The 27196-nt window shown below is 34.5% G+C and overlaps 1 protein-coding gene across 2 annotated transcripts in view; it reads right to left on the bottom strand.

Annotated features, from left to right (window-relative positions):
- Nucleotides 1-27196, bottom strand: part of CELF2 (CUGBP Elav-like family member 2) — a 969093-nt gene that overhangs the window by 608377 nt on the left and 333520 nt on the right. The window lies entirely within an intron of this gene.

Raw genomic sequence — 27196 nt, 5'->3', positions numbered from 1 at the left:
ATAAGAGGTAACTTGTTCATAGCTAGTAAGTGTTAGAACCACAACTCACACGCAGGTCTTCTGACTCCTCTCTTTATCTCTCTCCTCCTCTCTCTTCCATCCTACAACCATATATTTTTTTCTCTTCCTAATCTTACTTTTTTTTAACCCCATGTTGCCATGGAAAAGGGTCTGTGAGTGTCCGTATTTCTTATTTTCTAACAAATACTGCCTCTTGAGATTTTAATATTTTTCTTCCAGAGTCCTATCAGTCAATTAAGACTTTATCAAGTGATCAGTCTTCCTCCTAATTTTTCTGTCTCGCTAAAGACCTCTGACAGATGCATAGACCTGAATGATCCACCTTTAGTGAGGTATCATTTATTCCATCCTTCTTATTCCCAGAGGATTGGCATTTAGCCATCGTACCAGAGAGAGAATTGCCTATCATTTCAGAGCAATCCTCAAAAAAAGATTCCATAATAGGTAAGAGTCTCCTGATCCTAAAAGCAATTTCCCCTCTCTAAATCTACTCCTCTATTACTCATCATTCTTTCTAATCCTGTTATGGAATTCTAATCTTAAAACATAACTTTAATTCTCTCTTTAAAGTTTATAGGACACTTTCCTCATAACACTCCAATAGGATTGTACAAGTACTATTATTATTCTTCCCATTTAATAGATGGGGAAATTCAGGCTCAGAGTCAGGAAATAAGTTGCCCATAGCCAGTTAAGTGTTAGGATTAAAACTTAAACCTGACATGTCTTATTCAACATCCAAGACTTTTTTCATTGTACAACCCTGTTTTTTCCCCCCTTCTCTTCAACTCATTGGCCAGGGAAAGAGGAGAGAGAGAGAAAAAAAAAAGAGAGAGAGAGAGAGAAAGGGGTGGGGGGAGGTGTCCATGAGTTTCTTTTTTGACATACATATATACACCAAACTATCATGCTTGAAAGTGACTTCACTATGGGTATTCCATTTATTCATGGAGAACCCTAGGTGATATCTAGTTTGTAGGGTTGTTATGAGGATGTAGTGAGATAATAATTATAAATATCTTAGCATAGTGCCAAGCACATAGTAAACACTATATAAATATTAGTCATCACTGTTATTGTTATTGTTACTGTTATTATTTTTCAGTGATTCCTAACAGAAACATTAGTAGACAGTATTTATAAGTTATTTCTGCCAAAACAAAACAAACACTCCAAACAGCAACAATAAAACAAACTGATTTGGCTAATTTTTTGGAGGTGAATCTTTCCAAATATGTCTAGGTTGAGTGTTGGCAGGCAGATTCATAGCACATCTCAGGTTCCTTATTTAAAGCCATAATAGCTTTGTAGGGGTTGCCAGACCACAGACAGCTGTCATAGCCATGGTGTACCAAGGCTCACTTCCATTCTTTTATGAGGCTTTTAGGATTTCAGTGGAAGACCAGCTTAATGACTACAAATGACTGCCTTCAAAAGTACCTTAAAGTAAAGTTAGAAAGAACTCCTTATTTTTTAGAAAAAAAAAATGCCTCCAAGGGATTCATCCTTCTTACTCCTTGGCTATATTTTTGGTCCCACTTTAACTTTTGGTCCACACAATAATAATATATAATAATGTGTAAACATTTATATAAAACTGAATCCCCAAGTTCTTCACAGAATGTATGCGATAATAATATTTAGTGTGTCCCTCTGAAGGGGGATAATTGATAAGATATTTTTCCCTCCAGAAAATTAAGAGGAGAAAAATGAAATATTATCACAAAAATGCTTTCGCAACTATAATTACATCACCCTCAACAGTATTACACACAATACCACGGAAACATAGCAATGTCTGGAAGGAAGAGAGGTCAAGAATTAACACTTGGAACAAGAGTTTGGGGGCAAAGGGTGAGAGAAGGCAGGAGGTGTTTTTTTAGCCAAAGATTCTGAAGATCCACACTTTAATAAAACATTTCAAATAATGTTATAAAGTACAAAAGGAGAAAATTCTTTTAAAAGTTCTGTATTATATACTCATCTGAGGTAATGTGGTATTGTTTAAACAGTTCTAAGAGCTGGAATCAAAGACTTGGATTCAAATTATCCATCTGGCCATAGGGTTGTGGCCAAAGGCAAATAACTCTGACTTTCTGAATTTCTTTATGTGTCAAATGAGGAGGCTGAACCAGATGGCCTCTAACACATTTTCCAATGCCAAATCCATGATCCTCAGCCTTCCCCTTCTATTTTAAGGAATAAAATTTACTTGATTACAAATAGTATAACTATATGCTGCCTCTGATACAGCAACTCTCTAAGACTATACATTGCTGAGTAGTTGCCAATCTGCTATCTTCATTGTAGAGGTGTAGAGTTAGGGAGGTAGGGAGGAGGGAAGTAGGAAAAATGGAGGGAGGAATCAGATAAACCCACTCCTTTATATTTCTTGTATCAATTAAAACACAGTTCTATTCAATATGTATATATGCAAGGGTAGTACAGTGGATAGAGCACAGTACCTGGAGTCTCAAAGCCTCATTCACCTACTAGCTGTGTGAACCTGGGCAAGTCACTTAACGCGATTTGTCTCAGTTTCTTTACCTGTCAAATGAGTTAGAGAAGGAAATGGCAAACCATTCCAATATCTTGCCAAGAAAACCCTAAAAATGATATTATGCAGAGTCAGACATTACTGAAATGACTAAACAATAATAATCTATAGAAATTTTACACAGCTCAGTTACTCTTCTCTTAAGCATGTCTCTAACAAGCTTTTTTTTTTTAATATAAAGGATGCATTTTTTACTGAACCATATTTACTTAGACTTTTTTTTAGTCTTGGTAAAAGAGGAGATTCTTTGCCTTATTGCCACCTAGCATTAAATCACTGAATGGGTGCAGCCTCAATCAAACTGAGACTTGCTGAAGACCTTAGTTTAAAAAGGCCAAGGGTTCCCATTTCATCTAGAGCTATCTCCAGTCTTCTTGATCCCTATCTTGCCACAGATGGCTCTGAAGGGGAGTGGCAAATGACCTTGCACAGCCTTCCTTCACTTAAATCCAATTCACTTGCATCACTTACCTGATGTCATGGTCTTCTTCAAGAATGAAGGACAAACATCTCCCTATCATTCAAGATTATTCATTCAACTCCATAGGTACATTTTATGCTTTCTTAAAGTAAAAACAATGATAAAATAAAGCAAAACTTTTCCTTTGTTCAAAACAAAGCCTACCATTTATTCCCCTCTGACCGAACACTTTGCCAATTCAATTACAGTTCTGAAAACATCTATAAATGTTTGAGAAAAATAATATCTAAAGGTTAAGTTTTGCCCAAAGTAACTTAAGTTAAGAAATAGACACTCCCTTCCCACCCGCTATGGAGTCTTATTTATTGCAGCATTTTCTTTTACTTCATAAAGTACAAATACCATTGGATAATGTCATTGGCGTATTGCATTTTGATAAAGTTACTTCCTTTAAATCAAGTTGTTTTGTTATTGCATACTCTGGTCTTACCCCACAGTGAATTTTTTTTTAAGGAAGCAATTTTCTAAGAACATAAGCTTCTCTGCCAAAAAAAAAAAAAAGAAGAAGCACATCTGTAAACCATTACTAAGTAAATTTTTGTACTACAACAGGCAGTTTAGCTGAAAATTTTCTCCCTACCTGTTAAAAAAGAGTTCAGTTATACATCAGAAAATTAAAGTCTTACTATTCAGCTGATAAACCCAAGTCACCAGCAGGAAGGTTGGCAGCTTCTTCTTTTTCTTCTTCTTCTTTTTTTTTTTTTTTAATTATCCAGGTCTTCTGAAATCACCCTCACTGTTCATATTTGAAAGCAAAACAATCTTCCTCACAAAACCAAAACAAAAAATACAACCCTCAGACCCTGTCAACAATATTCCTGAACTCAGTTTAGACAATTATACCTAAATCTAGTGAGCATTCAATTGAGAAAAAAGGAAGGAGAATTTCTGAATTAATCAGAGTAAGTAGCTGCAAGTATCTGCAGGTCAAATGCAGTTTTAAAATAAGTCTATATAGCATTGAGCCATCAAGTAACCAGAAGTTTTCTCTGTTTACACAAGATTCACAAAAGACTTCTATGCTAATAGATGGAGTTATAGTTCATCATTTTGGTTAGTACAGAAACAAGACATTTGGTAACATATTGGTTCATTTATCTATAAGATCTAAGAACTATGATTTGTTGTTGTTATTCTTCAGTTATTTCAGTCACATCCAACTCTTTGTAACCCCTTCTGGAGTTTTCTTGGCAAAAATACAGGAATGATTTGCAATTTCTCCAGTTCATTTTGCAGATGGGGAAACTGAGGCAAATAGGTCAATTGACTTATGTAGGTTCACATAGTTGCTAAGTATCTAAAGTCAAATTTGAACTCATGAAGATGAGTCTTCCTGGCTTTAAGCCTGGCATTCTATCTACTATGCTGCCTGTTTAACAAAATGTATAACTAGGAGGCAGACTTTAACTTTAAATTATTTCAGATTATGAAATTATGAAATAATATATTATGAAATATATTAATCATACCACCAGAAAGGAGAGAATAGTGTCTCTGTAAATAGTGTTAAATCCATGGCTAACATAGAATTATGTAATTAATCAATAGAAATTTATTATTAATTCCTTGCTACACACACACACACACACACACACACACACACACACACACAGACAGCAGCAAGGCATAGTAGATAGTAGATAGTGAGAATGGCCTTGGAATCAAGTCCTGATTCCTACTACATGCTGGTAGTATGGCCAATCACTTTTCTAAATTACAGATGAATTACTGAATTGTGTGAATGGGAGTTTCTAATTCAAGAGTTCCTTACATCAATAAAATCATGATATGTACCAAATATATGTATATGCCTATATATATATATATATGTCTTTGTATGAATGTGTATACATATAGAACCTAGGGAATAAACACAACAATTTTCTTTATTCCCTTTTTTCCTTCCTGTCTCTCTTTCTGATAAGCTTCAGTTTCTCTCCAAGGATCCCATTGTCCAAATAAAGCTTATCTTTTGGCAAGACAACTTAGTTGTTCCCTATTCTGTTACTTGCTGATAAAAGACTCCTCTTCTGTCCCTCCTTGCCTTTTCTGTCCTCCCTATTTGCCAGCCCTTTGTCTTACCAAGTGGACAATGCATTTCCTTTTAAGGAAGGGAAATGGCTAATTGAAGCTCCATTCTACCATTCTAAATGCAATTTTTCTGATATTGTTGATCTGTCCAAAGTTTAGCGTTGGCAGGTATATTAAACTAAAAAACTCAAGTACCTGTTGGAAGCCTTTTTTAATGGAAAATAGCTTTTCCTACTTTTCAAAGCATATCACACTGTTAGTATGATGAACTTTAAAAAAAAGACAACTTTTTTTATATATTAAAAAACATATAGGATCCAACACATTGATTCTGAGTTTTTAAAATTTTATTTTAAATTCTCCTGAGCAAGGTAATGTTACCATATACTAACACCCTCAAATAGAAGAAATGAAATGACTGAACATGAATATGTTTAGTATATGCTTTACTACTTTACACTTACTTTTCTTGGAGTGGCCATAATACATTCATTTTTACATATTGGTCACATGAATATGTTCAGAATCTCTGTTACCAAATTTTTTGAAATTTTAAGTATTTTTATATTAGCTTTAAATTATACTCTATGACTTGGTAGTTAACATTGAGGTTGGATTTTAGGTTATTTTTGTTCTTGAGCCAAGCATCAGTCTTTACTATGTGAAATCTGTACCTTAACAGTTAACCATTAATCCTAAATTACATAAATGTGTCTCCTCACTTTAACAATGTCTATAGAGACGAACTTCCAAAGATGACTTTTTTTTTCTAAATAAATGAATGTAGTTTTAATGGAATTTCAAGTGCTTTCAGGTTTAGCTCACAACACCTGATACAATAAAAAGCCTTAGTAACAAAGGTATGTGTTTCAGTGCCTATTCACCAAGTTAAGAGTTGCTATTATGGGATACTTCATAATCTTAAAAATCTCTAAAGAGTCCCTGAAGAGACAGTCCCAAAAAACGACTGATGTATATCTAAAGAGATCAAATATACTTCTATATTTATCAGAGTGCCTGCTTGTGTGCTAGATTTTTCAGTAATTCTAAGACCTTAATTGTATGGAAGGAAAGTTTTTTAATTTGGGATTTTTATCAGCTAAACTTCTTGTTTCCCCCTTTTAGAATGCTGGTTCCTTTTCCTAGGGAGAAGGATGGAGAGGGGAAGAGGTAGGGGTAGCAGTGGGGGAGAATTATTTCTAATCTTGGCCAAGCATATTTTAAAAGTGAGAAAGCAAAAGAAAGGAAAACCACAGCCCAGTCAAATTGCATTGCATGCCTTTGGAGAAAGTCAGTTCAACTTTGGTATGCATTATTATTAAAACATAAACACACAAGCACACACATTCATGTGCACGTGGAGTATGCACATTTATACATACATGTCTTATAATCTTTAAGTCCCACAGTGCTACAAGAAACAGAATTCCCTAAGATACAAACTGTTTTGACTTTTAATTTTCAGTTTTTGTCTGAGCTCAATAGTAATACTAACAGGGCCAAATGAATGGCTGAATGGAGAAAAAAATGCATCATTCAAGCTGTTTCCATAACATAGTCCAGGAAATGAGAACTGAAATATAATGACCTCACGATCACATTTGTTTAACCGCCAGGTTTTAGACAACTCGAGCATTTGTATGTTAAACTAGGACTCCTAACATGAATTATTGAAGAGACTCAGCTTTTAGGCAAAAGCCAAGGACAATTGCCAAGTTTCTAGTTAATAAAACTATGTAAATGTATTTCTGTATATGAGGACTTCCCTAGCCAACTAGAATATTGTTTGACTTCTGCCTTGGTTGAATATTTCACAGCTACACTAAAGAAAGAGCAAAACTAGACCAGATTTAAATGGATATTTAGAGTTTAGTAAGAAGGCCAATAATAACATCTGCTAACATTTATAAAGCACCTACTATGTGCTAGGTACTATGTTTAGTCCTTTACAAATATCATGCCATATGATCCTAAGGACAATCCTTGAAGTAGGTGCTATTTTTATGCTCACTTTACAGTTGCGGAAAGTAAGGCAAAAAGAGGTTAAATGGCCTGCCCAAAGTCAGACAGCTAAATAAGTGTCTGAGATGGAATTTTAACATAAGCTTTCCTGACTCCAAGCCCAAAATGCTATCCACTTAACTCCACCATCTAAGTGCAAATAAAATTAATGTTTACCTATCAACTATAATACCTGTTAATGCATCAAAATATTTACCCATTTGTCTGTAACAAAAACCATTTAACACTGCAAATAATTATCCAAGATTTTAAAAGATATTTCTCCTTAGCTTCAAGGTAAATTCTCTATGCACTCTGCTCTGCTGCTTTCACTGGAACTTAATGAGAACTGAATTATGTAAGTCAACGAAAAAAAAGAATAGGCCATGACATCCATTTCTAATATTGTAAATTGTGTTGATTAATAAATAAATCAACAAACATATTTAATACCTTTTGTATATTAGTTAATATGGAAACCAGCAGGAATAATACAATGAATGAAACAATATCAGAACTAAGAAATGATATAATTTGATCAAGGCATTGGGACTACAACTATAAGAATAGAATCCTTCCTAATGTGAAGATAATAAGCACATGCAATTATGTGAAAAATAAAATTTAAAATAACTAAATATAAGGTATTTTGTGAGATAGAGAGAGTACTGGCAGTTTGGCAATAGGAATAAGAAGCAAAATTTTTACATGTGAAAAAAAAATCTAAAAAACTGAAAAGTTCACTCAAGTTGAATAAGTGGCTATGTGATACAAAACAAGTTGATTCTTTACAGACCTCCCTGTGGCCTGTTCCTAAGCTCTTCACTATGTCCTTGGTCCCAGGAAATGCAGGATACAGGACATCCTAGAGAACAATTGTTAAATTTTATAGTGTCAGTATTTACACCTCAGAAATATTCAAATGTCACAAAACTGGGACTCATTTATTATTTTGTTGATTGCTTAGACTGAAGAAGGTGATGGAGAAAATGATAATAATGAAGATTAAACTTAAATACATATTGGTAGATATTTCTTCCAGAGAGTAGATTGTTGAATATTTATCAGCATACCCATGTGGTTCCATCACCTCATGCATCTTTCTGGTACCTGACCCAAGGATCATTTTCTTTTTGTTCATCTTCAGTCTCCTACTATTTATTGCTTCATTTCCTGCTCTCTACAAGCAAGCTCAGGTTTCCCTTATCCTTAAAATAAAACAAAACAAAACAAAATCCTTTGCTTGACCCTACCATCGACTTAGCTATTATTTTTCTCCCTATCATGGCTAAACTCAGTTTAAAGATCAGTGAAGATCAGTTGATACTCTCCCTCCACAACTTCACTACTGATTTACTCTACCGAAGCTTTTCTCAGAAAGGTCACTGAAGACCTATTGTTGTTAAATAGGAATACTTCTCAGTTCTCATCCTTCTTGATGCTTCTTCAGTAAAAGGCACCCTTGCTCCTGGATTCTCTTTCCCTCTGTATTTTCTAGGTCACTTTTTTTCCCTCTGGTTCTCTATTTTTTTCTGTTTGCATTAGTAGTTTGTCAATAGGAATAAGAAACAAAAGTTTTTACAAATGCAAAAAACATCTAAAACATTGAAAAATTTAGTCAAGTCACATAACTGGCTGTGTGACACAAAATGTTCTGGTTCTTTAAATATCCTTGTGACATACACACATGTGCACATACACGATATCTATTTTGATATACTTATTTTTCTTTGTAATGCTATATGCTTTATTTTATGAATTTAAAATATTATTCTTTTATGGGATCCATAAGTTTCACCAGATTTCCAAAAGGGTCCATGACACAGAAATGGGGAAGAACCCTTGTCTTAACCAGTTTCTAGAACTCCAATTCTTCATCTCCTATATTCTGCCTGTCAGACATCAATGGGAAGGTAGAAGTTAAGGGAATAAACATTTTTATAGTACCTACTATGTATTAGGCACTGTACTAAGCACTTGCACAAATATTTTAATGAATCCTTACAGGAAGCTGCTATTCTAGCCCCATTTTATGAGGCAAGTAGAAGCTAAATGACTTGCCCAAGGTCACATAGATGGAAAGAGTCCAAGGTATGATCTGAACTTTGGATTCCTTGATTACATGCTCAGTGTTCCCTCCCCTGTGCCACCAGCTGCATAATTCAGCATAAAAAGCACTGGCCCTGATATTAGATAATCTGGATTTAGATGCTGTTTCTGGGATTATGACTTGGGTAATCTTGAGACAATCACCGCCATCTTTAGCCTAAGTTTTCTTTATCTATTAAAAAAAATAAGTGTGTGCATGTATGTGGGGGTGGATGTGGGTATGTGTGTGTGTGTGTGTGTGGGGAGATTGGTCTAAATGGCCATTGTGTCTCAAACCCTATGATTTCTACTTCATCTAGGCATCCCATCAGTACCCCTCGAATGCATAAATGTCCTAAACTGTACTTATCACATTCTCCCTAAATGCTTCCTTTCTCTAATTCCCCTTTATCTTAATGTACCACCATTCTGTCAGTCATCCAGTCTTGAAAACTTGGAGTTATCATTACTTCCTCTTTTTCTAAAACCACATATCCAACACTTTCTCAAAGATTTTCCCCCCAAGATCATTACTGGTTCACCGTTCCCTCTAGGATAAGATACCCAACTCCTTTCTGACATTTAAGATCCTCCACAATCTGGTTCCAGCTTGCCTTTGGAGCCTTGTTTCACATTACTCTTTATCATATGGTTGGCAGAGTATTGTGAGCCAAATGGATTACTAGCTATTCCCTGAGTTCAGTATTCAGTTTCTTCCCCACATGCTTGGGACAGGCCAAATCTCCTCCTTAACCCCCTCCCATTCTACTCTTTCCCCTCATTATGCCGTCAGAATCCTTATTTCATTTAAGGATCAGTTCAGTTGACTCCTCACTGCCCCTAACTTCACCTCAGATGAAAGTGTTTTCTTCCCTTTTTAAAAGATCTTGTTTATCTAGGTAGATCTCATTTCCCCATCACATTCTGCCTTGGATAAGTGCCTTATATTTGTTGACATAAGGCAGCATGTGTAATGGAAAGAATGCTAAGCCTACAGTCAGAAAGATCTAGATTCAAAATCATATTTAGCACTATTGATGGTGATAAAAATAATGTCTTTATATGATATATTTACTTAAATATTTACATATTTATATTTGCATATTATATTATACTTATGCATTATATATTATATATAATTATATTTCTTAAAAATTTATAACTATAATACAGCTCTTCATGATTTGTTATTTAATTTGATCAATAACCTTGTGAAATAGGTACTATTATCCCCATTTTGCAGATGCATAAACTGAGGTTGAAAGAAAATATGGGGCTTTCCCAGGGTCACACAGCTACTAAGTATCTCTAGCAGGGTTTAAGCTCGGGTCTTCCTGATTCTATATTCAACTTTCTACCATCCCATTTACTAGCTATGTGACTCCAGATAAATGAATTAACCTCTCTGGGTTGCAGACAATCCCCTAAGATCAAGCAAGCATAAAACTGATACCAAACACAGACAGGTTACAATTTTGACTTATCTGTGCATATGTAATTTTGTTTCTAAGAGAATATAAGTTTTTTGAGGTCAGAGATTATATTGTTTTCATTACTCAATTAATAAGCAAACATGAAAGAATGAAATAATTCTCACTTGCTTCTTTTCAAATGAAGAAGACAATACTTACACACATAAGTACACACAAAACAAATAAATATTGAGAATAAATAAATAAAGAGTTTAGAAAAGTTTTAGAAGTTTTAAAAAAAAGTTTTAGAAAGAAGGGCATTAATTCTTGGGAGATATGAAAAGGTGTGTGGAAGATGAGGCTCGAGTAACAACTTGGAAAAGACAAACTCCGCCATCTTTGAACACTTGGCCTCCATCACATTGTTTTGGTCATAATGGATCCTTTATGTTAAACTGAATTACAAAATTGAAGACGAGCAGGATGTTTATTGACTATGTGACCTGGGACAAATCAATAAACTTCATCTGTCAAATGAAGGTAATTGAAGGTCTTCAAAGTCACTTTTAGCCCTACATCTATTAGAAGTTTCTCCCAGTGACTTTATTTTATTACAGTTTTATTTTTATTTATTCTGAGTTTTCTCCTCAGGTTTATCTATGTAATGGAGGAGAGGCACTGGCCAAATTACCATACCCCCTTTTCCATGTGTTCTGCCATCCAATGACTCAGACTTTTGGACTATAATTTGAACAAGGTTCTTCATGTCCTCATTCTGGACATTTTCACCAGCTGTTTACCATCCCTCAAATGTTTTCCTTTCTCACTGCCTCCTGCTGGCTTTCTTCCTGGCTGACTAAAAATCCTTCTGCCTTTCCCAAGCCCTCTTTACTGGAAGGCCTTCCTTCCACAAATTATTTCCAATATATCTTGTATATACCAAGCTTATAATCGTTTGCATGTCATATGTGCCATTTGATTATGAGCCCCTTGAAGACAGGGACCATCTTTTACCTTTCATTGTAACCTAGGGATTAGCACAAATCAAGCACTTAATAATGCTTATTGACTGAGAGCTCTGATACCTTATAATGATTCAGAAGAGACTGTACATTTGAAGCCCAGTAAAACATACTCTTAGGCAGATTCTACCAGGGTGGAAAGGCCCGATAACAGACAATGGCTGTTACCTGAGAAGCTGCCTAGCTACAAGCATCAGCAGCAGGTTGGTCCTTAGTTGATACATTGTGTGAATATGAAGACACATGAAACATTTAAGTTAAATAGTCAGTATGGTTATTGTTCTTCCATGAAACAGTGTGGCTTCCAGGGCTCTAATCTTTTTTTTTTCTCCCCCCCACTTTTTGCTTATGTTATAAAAATTCAAGAGAGGAATAAAAGAATTATTGAAGGATAATGGATTTGTCTGGAATAGGCTGAAAGGCATTTCTCCCTCTTCTTAAATCCCTGAGGCTTCATTGTTCTCCTGCCTTCAAAAGCTGTAGGTATCAGTGACCTTTCTGTGGAAGGCTGCTGAAGTCATGTTAATATTGTGTTTCTGTGTAGTACAGCCTGAACACATTAGATACTTAAAATGAAATTGTTTCAGACCTGTTAACCCCTCAGTTTAGTCAGTGATAACCTGCTAACTTTTAGGCTTTCATTTGCCAACTTTCTTGATCAGTTCTATTTGAAATGACTTAGTATAATTCATGGTGTCATTTTACAAGTCAATATACCTCTTTGTGGACAGTAGGGCCAAATACTTCAGTATCTCAAAGTAAGGTTACTAACCCACAGTAGACCAGCCTGAAATGTCAATAATGCCTCATTATAAAGAAAGCAATACATAAAAATATGGCTAAATACATTTGAATCGATATTGCCTTATTCATCCTCTTCATCAGGTAAAATTATGCAAAATAATTAGTTTAGTTAATAAAGTGAAGGAATAAGAGACACTGATTCTATGTCTACTTCAACATTTGCCTCTAATAGTATATATTTAAACAACCACTCATATTACCACCCATCCCTTCGGAGTCAATAGCTGAGATTCCTGAGTTATTCCTGCTAGGCTGTCAGAAGCCCTCTGAAAAGCAAGGCCCCAGGAATCTTCTCTTCCTCCACTCTCTTATAGCAACACTAATCCTTTTCTGGCCCTGTTTCAGCTATGATTTTCATTCCCCCTTTAAAAACTTATCCACCCTTATAAATTGCAGCACTGCCAATGTGAAGTAATTTTCTAATCTAGGTTTCAAATGTAGAGGTAGAACTCAATGATGGCACAATTTGGCAGCTTACCTGCCAAATTCTCTTTTACTATTCAAAACATTAGGACCACATCTTACATCTGTTCAGACAGAAATTGCTTTTGAAACAGACAAGCAAAGATTAAGGTTTAGCAGTGTGGTTATGTTGTCCCAAATTGACTAATACATGCCCTCCTAGATGATCATTTTACCAAAAAGAAAAAAAAATTCCAAAACCAAACTCAGCTGGAAGCCTCCATTGAATGTCTTAGTGCACAAAACCTGAATCAAAGAAAGGTAACAAAAAAGACCCTGGCAGATTGAGGGTTAAGATAAAAAAACAGGCTAAAACTACAAAGTACTCCCTTTATGTAGGAACAAAGAATGCTTTTCATAAAGCTCAAAATAAATTCATTACAGAATCGCTGGCTTACGCTTTCCAGTCTTCACATTTCCCCCCCTCCTGGTGTATCTTACACTTACAGGGTGATAACTTCATGAGAAACATGTTTGTTGTGACCTATTCTGGCCTTTTTTAAAGCTTGTGTTTCATTAAAGGAAGAAAAAATGATAAAAGTGTAGATTTTTACTTGCCATTCTGTACTCTTCCTCTATTTCATTCTAATATGCAGTGTGTGCACTTACACACACACACACACACACACACACACACACACACACTCCTCCAAATGAAATGAGAAAGTGAAAATTGCTTAAATTATTATAATGTTAAAAGAAAGCCCAACAGTTGCATCCTAGCTATTAAGCAGATATTATTGAACCAGGCAGCAGTGTAATTCATTTACAGAGAGAAAAGGCTAGATATTAACCTTTAAAATGAGAAATGTTTCTTCAGTGTGGGATATCAAACCTTAAGGGCTTTCTTCCTACTAAAGTCCTACAAAGTGTGACTTCTGATTTGTTTGCTGACATCCTTTAAGTGAAAATGCCAGTTTTCCTATAATTACACAATTTAAAGGGGAAAAATAAAAACAATAACAACAACAACAAAAGCCTCACAAGTCTGAGTATTTAAATTATATTGAAGCTGTGGCAAAAATTCCCCAAATGATAAGCCAATCTCCATTAACAACAGCTGCTGATCCTTTGCTCACCCTTTTATGCCCAGACACAGACATTTCAGGATCTCTAGAAGATATCTTTAATCATTTACTTTCAATGTCTTCTCCCAAACACCAAAGGGTCTTACCAAGATTATGAGTTCGCTGTAAGGATAAGTACATGTCTAGTTGTTTTCCAGTATATATATTTTTTTTTTTGAAAAAAAATTTCCCTTTTTTTTCCTACTTGGTTAAAAAATTAGCAAAACCTATATGGATGGATAAGTCGAAAAAAAGAAAGCAAAAATAATTCCTGTAGAAAAAAAGAAACATTAGATTCACTGTATTTTTTCATTTTGTCCTTTTAATAATAGAAAACTTCCCCTTTCTAAAATATCTTTCAAATGGAGATGTGGGATCCCTACAGAAATGTTAATTCAGTGGCTTGTCCCTTTTATTTCTATGCCCTCCTATGAATGAGGTTAAGTAAGGCATTCATTTTCTATCTGTGGTGTTTCCATTTGGGGGGTTGAGGTTCAGGGTACTGAAGAGCTTGCAAAAACTAATTTCAGAAAACTAACAAAAGTCACCAGTCTATAGTTCTTAATTTTTTAAAAATGTAGACACTTCAGGGAGTTTTCTAGATGAATAGCAAAGTGTGATTAAAGACTTAACATCATCTAAAGCAAAATGTAAGTGTCCTCAATGTCCTTGATGTGGTAACTATAAATTCATATTCATCAGAGTTTATCTATCTTTTCCCCTTAAGAACTTTATAGAATCATATGATTAGAGATGGAAGAGATTTAAAATCACCTAGCTCAATTTGTTCATTTTACAAATGAAAAAACTGAAACCTAGAGAGGTTGGTGACTTTTTGAAGGCTAAAGAAGTGGCAAAGCTGAAGAATGGAGATTCTAATGTGGATTTTCTGGCTCTCTCCATCATAGTAATGCTCTATACCACACTCTGGCACAAATTTTTGAGAGTAGAATGATGTTTTAAAATATTTCTTATATATTATATTATGTCATATATGTATATATATAATAATCATCATGTTGTATATTTATTTATATCATTGTTTTATTATATATTTATGCTATAAGATATATAATTTTTATATATCATATTACATTATATATAATTATACACAATTTCCTAAATTTTTATATTACCCTGTTTCCATATTCATTTTCCCAACGCTCATGTGGTAATCAAAGAAGAGGAATATGTAATATAAATAGGCATGTTGCTTCATGAATCTTACAGATTCTATAATCCTAACTTGTCAAGTTAATTTATTGCAAGGTATGGGATTCTAGATGAAAGTGTCATAAATGTTAACACTTGCAAGTCCCTATAGACTAAACAGCCATTTAAGGATGAAGAAAAAGGATTGGATTTAGTGATGGGTGCTATAAGATTATCTAATGCTAGACTAAAACATTTTTAAAAATATGTTGATTTTGATTCTTCAACCATTAAGCATATTTCTACCTTGATTCTCTGGAAGTTCTGGAAGGGAAAATTTTCTCCTTATAATTATGTAAGAAGCTACAGCTTTTCCTCAACTGTTTAGACAGCTTCATAAAACCCAGGTGAGATAGTTTAAACGCTCCACTTCTTTGATCTCTTTGTTGTATGGTCATTTTCATTAAAGTGATTTGTGTCCATTCATTTCCAGGACCAAGTTCATCTTCGCTTTTAACCAAGAAAACAAAAAAGAGGTTTAATTCAATAGAATCATAGACTTATAACTGGAAGGGAACAAAGATATTATTATATTATCCTAGTCTCTCATTTTACAAGTGAGAAAAATGAGGCCCATTAAATTTACTGATTCTGGGTCAAATAAAGAGGATATGGCTGGATTAGGATGTGAACCAATCTTCTGTGACTCTAAATCCAGCACTCTTTCAACTGTGCCAGGTTGTCTTATAGACACCTAGGACCCTTTTTGGAATACTTAAATTCAATCTAGGCATCACAACTGCAATTAAATAATCTGATAAGCCAAATAAAAATTCAGGCTGATTACGAAATCATTTTCTATATGCTATCCCCCAAACCTCTATTGTGTCTATGTCAATGCCTGAAGAAAGGGATGAGTTAAAGTTTTTTTAATTAGTATTATTAGACATCCAATATAAAAATAAACTCCTAGCCTGAGAACATTAACAAAAGATGGGGTAATGATTGCTGATTATATCTAGTCTCATTCCTTTGAAATTGAACATGTTCAATGATTATGTGATCATATTATGATATAATGATATATTAAGTATATTATATATTATATTATATGTTAAACATACAATCAGCCTATATTTGTTATTTCAATATGCATTTATATATCCAATAATAAATAAATTAAATATATTGTATTTCATATAATTGATTACATATTATAGTCATGTGATTGATTATATTATGTCATTATAAATAATTATATACTAAATATGTTACATATTTATCCAATTTCAATGGAATGTGGCAAGGAATAAGATAGATGTCTTAAACATACCCATCCATATTACTCACACACATTTATATATACACTTATATATCTATACACACATGAAAAGCCATGTGCATATAATCTCTATTTCATTTTTCTCACTACTGCATATTGAATAAATGCTAAATCAGCATTGCCAAGCTTATTAGGCTATTTTATATGATCAAGCAAATTTCATAAGATAAATCTTTAAAATTATACATTTTGATGAAATATTATTCATGTACTAAATTCTCATCTACTATACAGAAATGAAAAGCAACATTTCTCTGGCCTTGAGCTAACTTTTTATAACTCCCTTGGTAGTTTCTTTTTTAATCTTGATTTTATTTTAATGTTCAAATCAGTGAGTTTTCTTTTTCCTTGACACATTTTCACATATGCCGTCTTGATCTTTCACATTTTTTACCCATATGGGAGACTTCCTAGGAAATAAGGAACTGTTCTTAATTACCTCATGGGGACAATTTAGAGGCAAATCCAGAGCTTCTCTACTCAAGCTGTACCTTCTGGAAGAGTGTGAAACAACAGAGAGTGTGCAGTAAGTGACTGCATGGACAATTTTCTTTCTGCTCTCTGTGCTGATGCACTTCTTACTTAGTCTAATGGAACCTCCTTAATTCAGATTGTATTAACTAGAAATGTGTGATAATTCAGACAAAGGTTACATTTTAGTTCACCCTTGCACTAACTCCAAAGAAAGAATTTGTTTAAGATGTAATTCAATAAACAAAATGATAGGAGCAGATGTTTCAACAACTTAAGAGAACAAAAATAATCTTGTATTTCAGATGTACCCAGAGTAGATATGTATTTTTTTAAAATTCTATCATCATTGATTTTTTTCAATATTCATTTTTTATGACTTTGACTTCCAAATTTTTTCCCTCCCTCTCTCCTCTCTCCCCTCCTCAATATGGCCAACAATCTGATATGCAATCATATTCAACATATTTCCACATTAATGGAAAACACATCATGTTTTGGAAGAAGAAACAGAACAAAACAAAAAGAACCAGAAACCACCACTACCATTACAACAACCACCAAATTAAAAATGGTATATACTTCAATTTGCATTCAGATTCCAAAGTTTTTTTCTCTGGATGTGGATAGCATTTTCTGTTATCAATCTTGGAATTTCTTGGATCATTGTATTGCTGGAAGAGCTAAATCTATCATAGATGATCATTGCACTATGTTGCAGTTACTGTGTACAACGTTTTCCTGGTTCTGCTCATTTCACTCAGCATCAGTTCATGTAAGTCTTTCCAAATTTTTTTGGATTTTAAAGAAGTCGTACAAAGGCCTAGAGAGTCAAAATGACTTGTGAGGTTACATATTTGGTTAGTGGCAAGATCAGTGTCTTGTTCCCCATTACTCTGCCTCCTTAATCTTTTTATTATAATAAGTTCCTTAAAAAAAACCCCATTCAATACTTTGGTTAATGTAATTTTGATTGCCATTTATATCCCAAAATAAAAAAAAAGTTAGCATTTTCAAAATCTTTTCTACTTTCAGACTTTTCCCTCTTCCAAACTGCCCTTTCCTTCTATTAGTTCAAATTTGTGAGGTTTTGCCATATATTTGTTATCACAGCTGAGTTATAACTAATTTATAATCCTAGGTAACCAATATCTTACAAAACTACCAGAAACCTCTTTATCCATACTATAGGGTGACCATGTGTAACAGAGAGGGTTACTATATACATGTTTTCTAGAAAGTGTTATATGAGGGCCATTCCTCTTCAACATCTCTGTCCTGCTCCAATGTTTAAATTTCAGTATTAATATTAATAATAATAGCATTTAAGACAGAGCTTTAAATTTTTCAAAATGCTTTATTTTACATATTTTGCATATTGCATATTATTTTGTACATTACATATCTTATTTGATTCTTAACAATAATGCTGAAAGATAGGTGCTATTATTTTCTTCATTTTACAGGTGAGGAAACTAAGGCAAACAGGTCAGACAAATTGCCCAGAGTGACAGAGATAGTAATAGTCAGAGGCAGGATTTTAATTCAGATCTTTCTGACTCCCCTTTTTATATTGTGGTTCCTTAAATATAGTGATTCCCTATTTCTGTTTATGTTTCTCCAAGACCTAGCATAGTCCCAGACATATAGCTTAACATATGCTTTGTTGATTGATTGAAAAGGAAAGAGCCCATTTGGGATTAGATAGTGAAGCAGAATATTGTGGGTTGTTAGAAGTCACTTTAGAACATATATACATAATAGTGTATATGGATTGTCAGTTTCAGTTGAAGTGTTTGTTAGCTTTGCTGAACTGTTTCTCCTTTTAAAAATATTCTTTGATGCAAGGATTGATTATGGGGCAAAGGAGAGGATAAGGAATATATATATATATATATTGATGTAAAGACAAAATATTCAAATTAAAAGAATATATTTTAAATAGTGAAGAACATTGGCCCCCAAAGAGCTAGAACAGGCTAAAAGGAAACTAGGTAACATAAAAAATAAAACAACAGAACTAATTCTTTAGTATATCAGTTTACAATGTACTTTTACCATGGAGTAAGTAGTATAAATATTATTTTTTTATTTTGCAAAATGATAACTGAATGAGATTTCTGGTTGGTTGTTTGGTTTGTCTTTGAAAAAGGTCTGAGATTTCTGTAATATAGGGAGCTTTCTGGTAAGGAAATTGCCTTTACCAGTGAATACTGACAATTGCTTTATAATTTAGAGTCTTCTAAATTTTTTCAGGCAAAAAAGAAGAGGGTTGAGGGAGGACAACCCAAACACTGAAAAGCTGAATGACTTGCTTAGGGCTCCACAACCTTCCCAAATAAGAGGCAGATCTTGAGGCTTTTTGAATTCCAGGGTGGCTTTTAGACACTATGCCAAATTGCCTCTGGAAACAAATTGAGTCTTCAAGAAATAAAATGACCTTCTCAAGATCAGACAGCTAGATAGAACTGAGACCAGAACTTGGGTATTTTAAGCCTCAATTTGGCACTTTTTTGCATTAATCCTCTTTGCATCTTGAAAATCATACAAAATGAGGCAGCTATATGGTGCACTGGATACATCACTGACCCTGTAGTGAGAAGGACTTGAATTCAAATCCACCTCAGACACTTAGTGCTTACTTGCTGTGTTGAGTCTATATATAAAAAGAAAAAGAAATCAAACAAAATAAGTGCTTCAAAGACCACTTTTGCATACTCATTTTGTTTTGGTGTCTAAACCATAAAAGTAGCTGCTGCAGGTACCTGTTTGCATTCTCTAGAGGTATCAGGAACCACAGACAAGAGAAAGAAAAGGAAAATGGGGTCAATGTTATTTTACCTAATATAATTCTTGTTGGATGTAATAGTTTTTGAAAAATGTGTCCAAAGTAGCTTCAGGTTGTAATTTATAAAGAATATAGATTTTTTTCCCCATCTTGGTTCTCAGTTGTTGGAATTGTACTGTTCAATGTTAAGAGCCCAGATACACAATACAAAATAGGACATTGGTTACCAGTTTTGAACCATGCTCTCTGGGGACAGCTCAGATTTTCCTGAGAGTTATATAAATTGCAGGAATATTTCTATGGCCCGATCGTAGCCTTCTTCAGTAATAAATGAGACTAGGAGTTGGAAAGGCAAATAAATGGTAAGTACAAGAGGGTTTTCCCCCTTCAGATTATGAAATTGAGGTATTGACCACATAGGAGATTATCCCTGAATCAGGAATGAGTTCAGTAGAATTCACTTCTGCTAAGTTAGGATCCTGGTGCACTGAAAAGTAGCAGGGCAACTAGGATGAGCAGTGGATAGAACACTAGATATGGAATCAGAAAGATCAGTTCAAATTTGGCCTTAGACACTATCTGTGTGACCCTGGGCAAATCACTTAACCCCTATCTACATAAAACTGGAGAAGGACATGAAAACCACTCCAGCATTTTTGCCAAAAACAAAACAAAACAAAACAGCTTGGAGGGTCAGTCAGAACCAGAGTCAGACACACCTGAATCACTCAGTGACAACTACTGAAAGTGAATTGCCTCTAGATTGAGAAGTGGGTTAAATCCTACCCCTGACAGTTACTATGTGTAACCCCAGGAAATCATTTAATTTATCTAGCACTCAGTTACCTAATATAAAACAGAAATTAAAATAAATCACATTTGAAGTCTTTTTGAGCCTTAGAAAGAGGGAGAAAGGAATAAGAATTTATTTATTGCCCACTTTTTCTTTTGCTGTGCTGAATATTTTTACAAATATTATCTCATTAGACTTTACAACAACTCTATGAGATAGGTGATGTTATTATACTCATTTTATAGAAACTGAAGTAGGTAGAAATAGAGGTTAAGTGACTTGTCCAAAGTCACACAGTTGATAGGTGCCTGAGACCACATTTGAAATTGGGTCTTCCTTATTCCGGGCCAAGTACTCTATCTACTGTGTCACCAATTGTCTCTGGAGCTTTGATCCCAAATGAAAGAGGATAGGTATTCTTTTCAGAGTTAGACAGTGTGCTTGATGAAAGAGGGGCCAAAACAGGGACAATTGTGAGAGAAACACTGAAAAAAAAAGCGGTCATACAGAGAAAAGGGGAAAGCTGGCCACTGTCCCAGTTTCCTTGCATCTCATTCATGTATGAATGACAGTACTTTAAAGGTAATAGTTAGGAACTTTTACATGCCAGTTGAGAGGGTCAAATCAGGAGGTCTTCACAGTTGTCTTGGTGTATCTGTGTATTTGAACACAGGCTAGATCTAGAGAAAAGACAACCAGAAAATAGCTTGAAAAGTGTTAAGTAGTCAAGAGGCATGTAGGCACTGGTTAGCTCATCCCAAAAGAACCATAGTATTTCAGAAGTAGCAGGAAACAGATAATGGTGACAAAAATTGGGGTGGTGAAGAAGAGCAGAATGATACCTTTAAAGGGAACTTGATAAGCTGAATGGCCAGATTCAAAGAATAGTCATCAATAGTTCATGACATAGAGTAGGTACTTGATAAATGCTTGCTGAATTGAATTGCAGGGTGTGATGTAAATTTGAAAGGGAACCTCTAGTGGGATGGGGTAGAACTTTGCACTTGAATCTGTGGTATTGAACACTTTTATGAGTGATTTAGATAAAGGCAATCATAATATGCTTAGCAAATTTTTCAGGTTACACAAAGCTAGAAGGAACGATGAATATATTTTATAACCAAGTTAGGATTTCAAAAGAACAACTTGACAGGATAAATTGTTGAGTCAAATCTAATAAGATGAAATCTAATAGAGATACATGTAAAATCTTTTATCTGGATTGAGAAAAATAAACTCCACAAGTTAAAGAGAGAAGTCAAGGCTATAGATAAGTTCATCTCAAAAAGACCTGGGAATATTTGTGGACCACAAATTCAATATGAGCAAATAGTGTGATAAGACAATGAAAGAAGATTAATGTAATTTCCAACTTCGCTAAAAAAAAGTGCATTGTTTAATTATGGTGAAATGTCTATTTTACTGTAACATGCCCTGGGTCAGACTACATCTGGAGCATTGGGTTCAGTTTTAGGGATATTTTAGGGAGCACTTAGATAGGCTCATGTTTAGAGAAAGACAATCAGGATGTTAAAGTTCATGTCTTAGAATAATTAATCTAAAGAGGGTAGAGTCAGATATGATATGAAAGGCTTAAGAGGGATTATATTTATTTTGCATAGCTCTAAAAGACAAAACTTTTAAAAATGGGGTAAAAGTTACAAATGTAGAAACTTAGATTTGGAATTAGAAAACTCAATAATCAGTGCTATTACAAAATGGAATAAGTTTTTTTTTTTTGTTTGTTTGTTTTAGAAGAGGGTAATGTAAGTTCTATATCACTGAGGGGAATATGGTTTAGATTAGATGATCCTCAGGTTCCTTCCAACTGTTAGATTCTGTGGTTTTTAGAGATCAGGTGACCCTAAGCTGTTCACAGACTGGAAAGAGACTGATATTGTACAGACCTGCAGGCAGCAGCAATGGTTCAACGGAGCATGGAAGGGAAAAGAGAGATCAGAATGACAAGATGCTCCTGGAGCCAAGTACTCATGGAGGGGCTAGAACCAAAGAGCAAAAAGGCACAGAGACAAAATGTGGCCATAGCAAATACAAATCTTACCCTTTATTGTCACTGTCAACCATATGACCTGAATTTCTGCAAGGTTGGGGCAAGGGTCAATTCTCTAGTGATTCTGAGTATTTTTCCTACCTTAGGAGAACTCGATCCCAATGCGGTAGAGATACTTACAGTTCTCTGGGGGAGAATGAGACTCGGAAGTAGGGAACATTTTCTTGACTATCTATGGGTTTGTCCTTTTTGTATCCTTTGTTGTGAGTATTATGTTTGTTTTATGGTCCATACTTCTGTGGCCTATGGTAACTGAACACTCCCTAAGGAAGAACAAAAAAGGCACCAAATTATAATGTTCCCAATGAGATTTCTGGATAGGAGAAAACAAAAACCACAGAGAATTTTAAATACCAAAGAAGTCTCCTAGGTAGTTAGGTCCTTCATGGACCCAAAGTCCTTCAGTTGTGGGTTATAGCTTCTCTGTCTCTCTTTGCCTTCTGTCTGTCTGTCTCTGTCTCTGTCTCTCAGTCTTTCTCTCTCTATGTACACACACACACACACACACACACACACACACACAGATATATATTAATCTTTCAAGAAGTATTCAACTCACATTAATTTTCTTTTTCTTTATTATAAAAATTTTACATAGCCCCAAAGCAGTTCTATACTGATAAAAACAAATGGATGAGTGAGCACTAAAAGCTTGGAAAGCTGCTAGTCTGTGGCTTACCATTTAAAACTCTTTTAGACAGCAGCACAGCATGAAATACTAATTCACTGTATCTCCAATACCATATCCATTAGCACTTCCTCATCCTGGAATTTAAATAGTCCAAAGCTTAGAGAATTGCTAAAGAGAGTAATTAATACAATAGCACAATTCTCCATGGTTCAGGTGATGTGATGGATTGAATTACCTGTCACAAATAAATCTCATAGAGGGCAGTTTTCTCCTGTTCAGTATTTTTAATCCGGTATCTCCTTATCCCCTCATGGCTTCCTTCTTCACATTGGTGCACAATTATTTGCTTTACTGATTTTTACATTTTAGTCCACTTACTAATTGATGGTCAGCTTCCCTTATCCCTACACACATCACTACATTTCTAACAGACTTATACTTTGAAACCAGGAGCTCCAGAAAATCTAAAAACATGCACAATGGGAAAGGGTTTTCAATTGTTCAATTTAATCCATCCATTATCTTTCTCTTCTGCTCCTCTTCCTTCCTTTTATTCCTTAGGCATGGTGCTACTCAGAGTGCACAAGTTCCTTTACTAAGGATGCCACTCAATTATGTGACCAGCCAGTGAGGGCACTACTGTCCAGGGCATCCAGCTGTGTGCTATGGGGGAGTGAGTGCCTCAATTCCATAATTACAGATTATTGGTTCCTTAGGGATCCCAATTTCCAAGTCCATTATCAAATTTATATCAGTAGCAACTTCACAAGGCTTTCAATATGGGATATAGATGCTTTTGTGTATTCTACCCAGGGGATTAAAAAGCTTTAGAAAAATGTTGAAAATGCTCAATTGACTTCTTTTTAAAGGGAAAAAAATGGCTATTCTATAAACAGGGATCTTTTCTGCCTACATATATTCTTTCAGTATTCACAGCTCTAAAAAGATACATATCTGTAGCTCCTCTTTCAATATTTATCCTTATCTTCTATATAATTATTCTGTACATATATGTGAGGTGATGGATTCACAAAAATATCTAGTTGTCCAATGTATGGACAGTGGATTCTGCTTGTAGTTTGATGACCTGGGAATAATCCTAAAATGCAGGCTCTAAATGACATGACTTCCAAAGGCTCAAGGCCTAATGGTGAACTTTTCCAGGATTTCCTGGAATGTGTTTGTTGGTTTTCTGCATATTAGTATCAACTTCTCAAACAAATACAAATGTTGAGCTTCTCCTTTATTCTGGTTGGTCCTGCGCAAATACAATATCTTTCTAACTATTTATTCCTTCATGGACTTGGAGTAAGGAAAATAGAATTGAATCTTGCTTCTGATATTTACTAGCTGTATGATTCTGGACAATTTATTTAACCTCTTTGGGCTTCAGTTTCCTCACCTGTAAAAAGAAGAAGTTTACTTGATATCTTTTAATGCCTTTTAATCTCTAATTCTAAAACCTTATGATCCTATATGCAGTGCATGGTACTGAGAAGACCTAGATTAGGACACATGGAAAATTCTGAGGGGAAAACAAAAGGACCCAAAGAGTAAGTGAACTTTAGGAGGAGGCAAAATAATTAAAGGAAATCAAAATTTTCAGAATGCTTATTTATACTTCTTTGAAGAAGCTCAAAGCACTTCCACTCTGCTTATGGACTGTGTTCAATAAAGGTCGTTGATTAGTTAAGTATATGGAAGACAATCTATTTTCCCCAGCTCCTCTGAGGAAAAGGTTAGCATCATTATCCCCTTTGTAATCATCTCACACATGTATTGCATACCTATTATTTATAAAGGAGTTTCTTCCGAGCACTTTGCAAATGGAAATATTAAGTCACAAAATGAATAAGAGATGAAGCTGAGAAAAAGAATGCACTTCTTCAATCATTTAGTCAAGGAACATATATGAAGTACCTACTCTGTGCTAGGCACTGTACTAAATAAAGATAGGAGAAAAGTAAAGGGTTCTACTTGTTTCTTTTCATTCAAATTACTAGACTATGATGTGCTTCTTTTTCAGTATTCTAAGCAGGAAATTAGAGAATCACAAAAAGCCTAATCATTCCCCACATAAAAAGCAGGTAGGAGGCAGTTAGGTGGTACAGTGGATAGAAAACCAGCCCCAAAGTCAAGAGGCCCTGATTCAAGTAAGGGTCTCAGACACTTAACATGTACTAGCTGGGTGACCCTGGACAAGTCACTTAATCCCAATTGCTTAGCCAAAATAAACAAATGAAATAAAATAAAAAGAAAGTAGGGAAGGACTGGATATGAGAAGTCTAGACAGAGAACTGGGTAATGAATCTTATGACTCTAGGTCTAATCTTGGCCCTGCCATTAACTAGCTCAATTATCTTGTTCAAATCACTTAATCTTTTAAAGCCAGTTGGGAATAATGTCTCTTAAAGTGCTTTGAAATCCATAAAGCTCTTTATAAATGTTTGCCAATTTAGTGCATATAATTTATATTTATTTTATATTACTATGTATATTACTATACAATTTTGCATGTCTCTTCATTCTTTAATATATTCCTAAAACATTCTGGGCCTAGGGGTATGACTGAGGGTAGAGATGGTCAAATTTAGGAAGTTTGGGTTTTTTTGTAATTCACTCTAGCACTCTCCAAAGATTGGATAATTGACATTCAAGAATCTGAACAGAACCAGAAGTACAGGTTTTAGGCTCATAATTTCTAAGAAGTCTCCCTATAGCCTCTGTTACATGGAGTATTGTTACTTTTGGATTTCATCTAAATTATGAAATCAATCAGGAGTTATACACATACATAGAAAATAGATGTAAATGAATTTTCTTAAATCATTCAAATAACAAGAATGGTGTAATTTTAAAATTCATGAATTTGTGTCATATTTCAAGAGGTGCAACACATCTCAGAGAGCCTAGAAATTAGAAATATAGGAGAATGGAATCAAAGCAATATAAAAAACAACTTTTAAGTGGGTGAACAAATGAGTCTAGAAGACAAGAAGCAGAGAAGAAAGAAGAAAAAGGCACTCATACTTAAATGTTTGTCTTATTTTATTGTATAGCATTTAAATCTTCTTGGTATTTTAATTATATAATAAATATGATGCTTTAATTCTTTGTTTATAGTCATTCAGTGTTTAAACTGTGTTTTCCCATTAAGGCATCAAGGTCAATGATATGGGTAATTAACTAACTGATTTAGTGTATTAATTTTCCATGAAGTTGTTGCAAGATATGAACAATTGAGCCTTGAGATACCAACATTATTGTAGATACCATAACAAACATTGGAACCATAATAGGATACTGATGGAATCCATGACTGACTTTCTGTCTAGTAGAAGCATGTGTCTGTTTAAATGATGATGAATGCTATCTTTGTACTAAGCAGGAAGATGTCATTAAACTGGCAAATTTTGCTGATCTCCCAAGGTTTCCCAGTAAGCACTGTCAAAGGTTAGTAGTGTTCATAAATCCTTATAAAGCTAAGAAGAGAATAAAGCAAGGAGGTAAACCTGATTAAAAAAAAAAAAAAAAAGCTATAGTAAGAGCCTAAGGTGAATCAAAGACTAATATACTGAACTGTACAGAAAAGATTTTCTCTTTGTCCTCCACCCTTGTTTTCCCCCTAACATCTGAAATAAGCTCATTGTTAATTCTTTACTGGCAAAGCTGCCAGTCTTGTATTTCTCCTATCAATAATTTTTTTTGAAATCTCTGACCACACAGATGTTACTTCTCTTCATCTCATTCCAGGGTGCCATAATTCAGGATGAAAATCATCAGATTCCTGAGAGTCAAGTCAATATCATTAAACTACTAACTATAGTGTCTGTCTTCTGTCTGTCTGTCTCTCTCTCTCTCTCTCTCTCTCTCCATACACACACACACAAACACACACACAGACATGTGTGTGTGTGTGTAAATACTTTGGATTAAGGAACAATTATTTTAGACCATCAGCAAAATGAGGGAAAACATTGGAGTATTTTGCAAAGGTTCAAC

Source organism: Sarcophilus harrisii, chromosome 5 (genome assembly GCF_902635505.1).
Source record: "Sarcophilus harrisii chromosome 5, mSarHar1.11, whole genome shotgun sequence".
Classification (NCBI taxonomy): Eukaryota; Metazoa; Chordata; class Mammalia; order Dasyuromorphia; family Dasyuridae; genus Sarcophilus; species Sarcophilus harrisii.
This window is presented reverse-complemented; position numbering and strand designations above follow the sequence as displayed.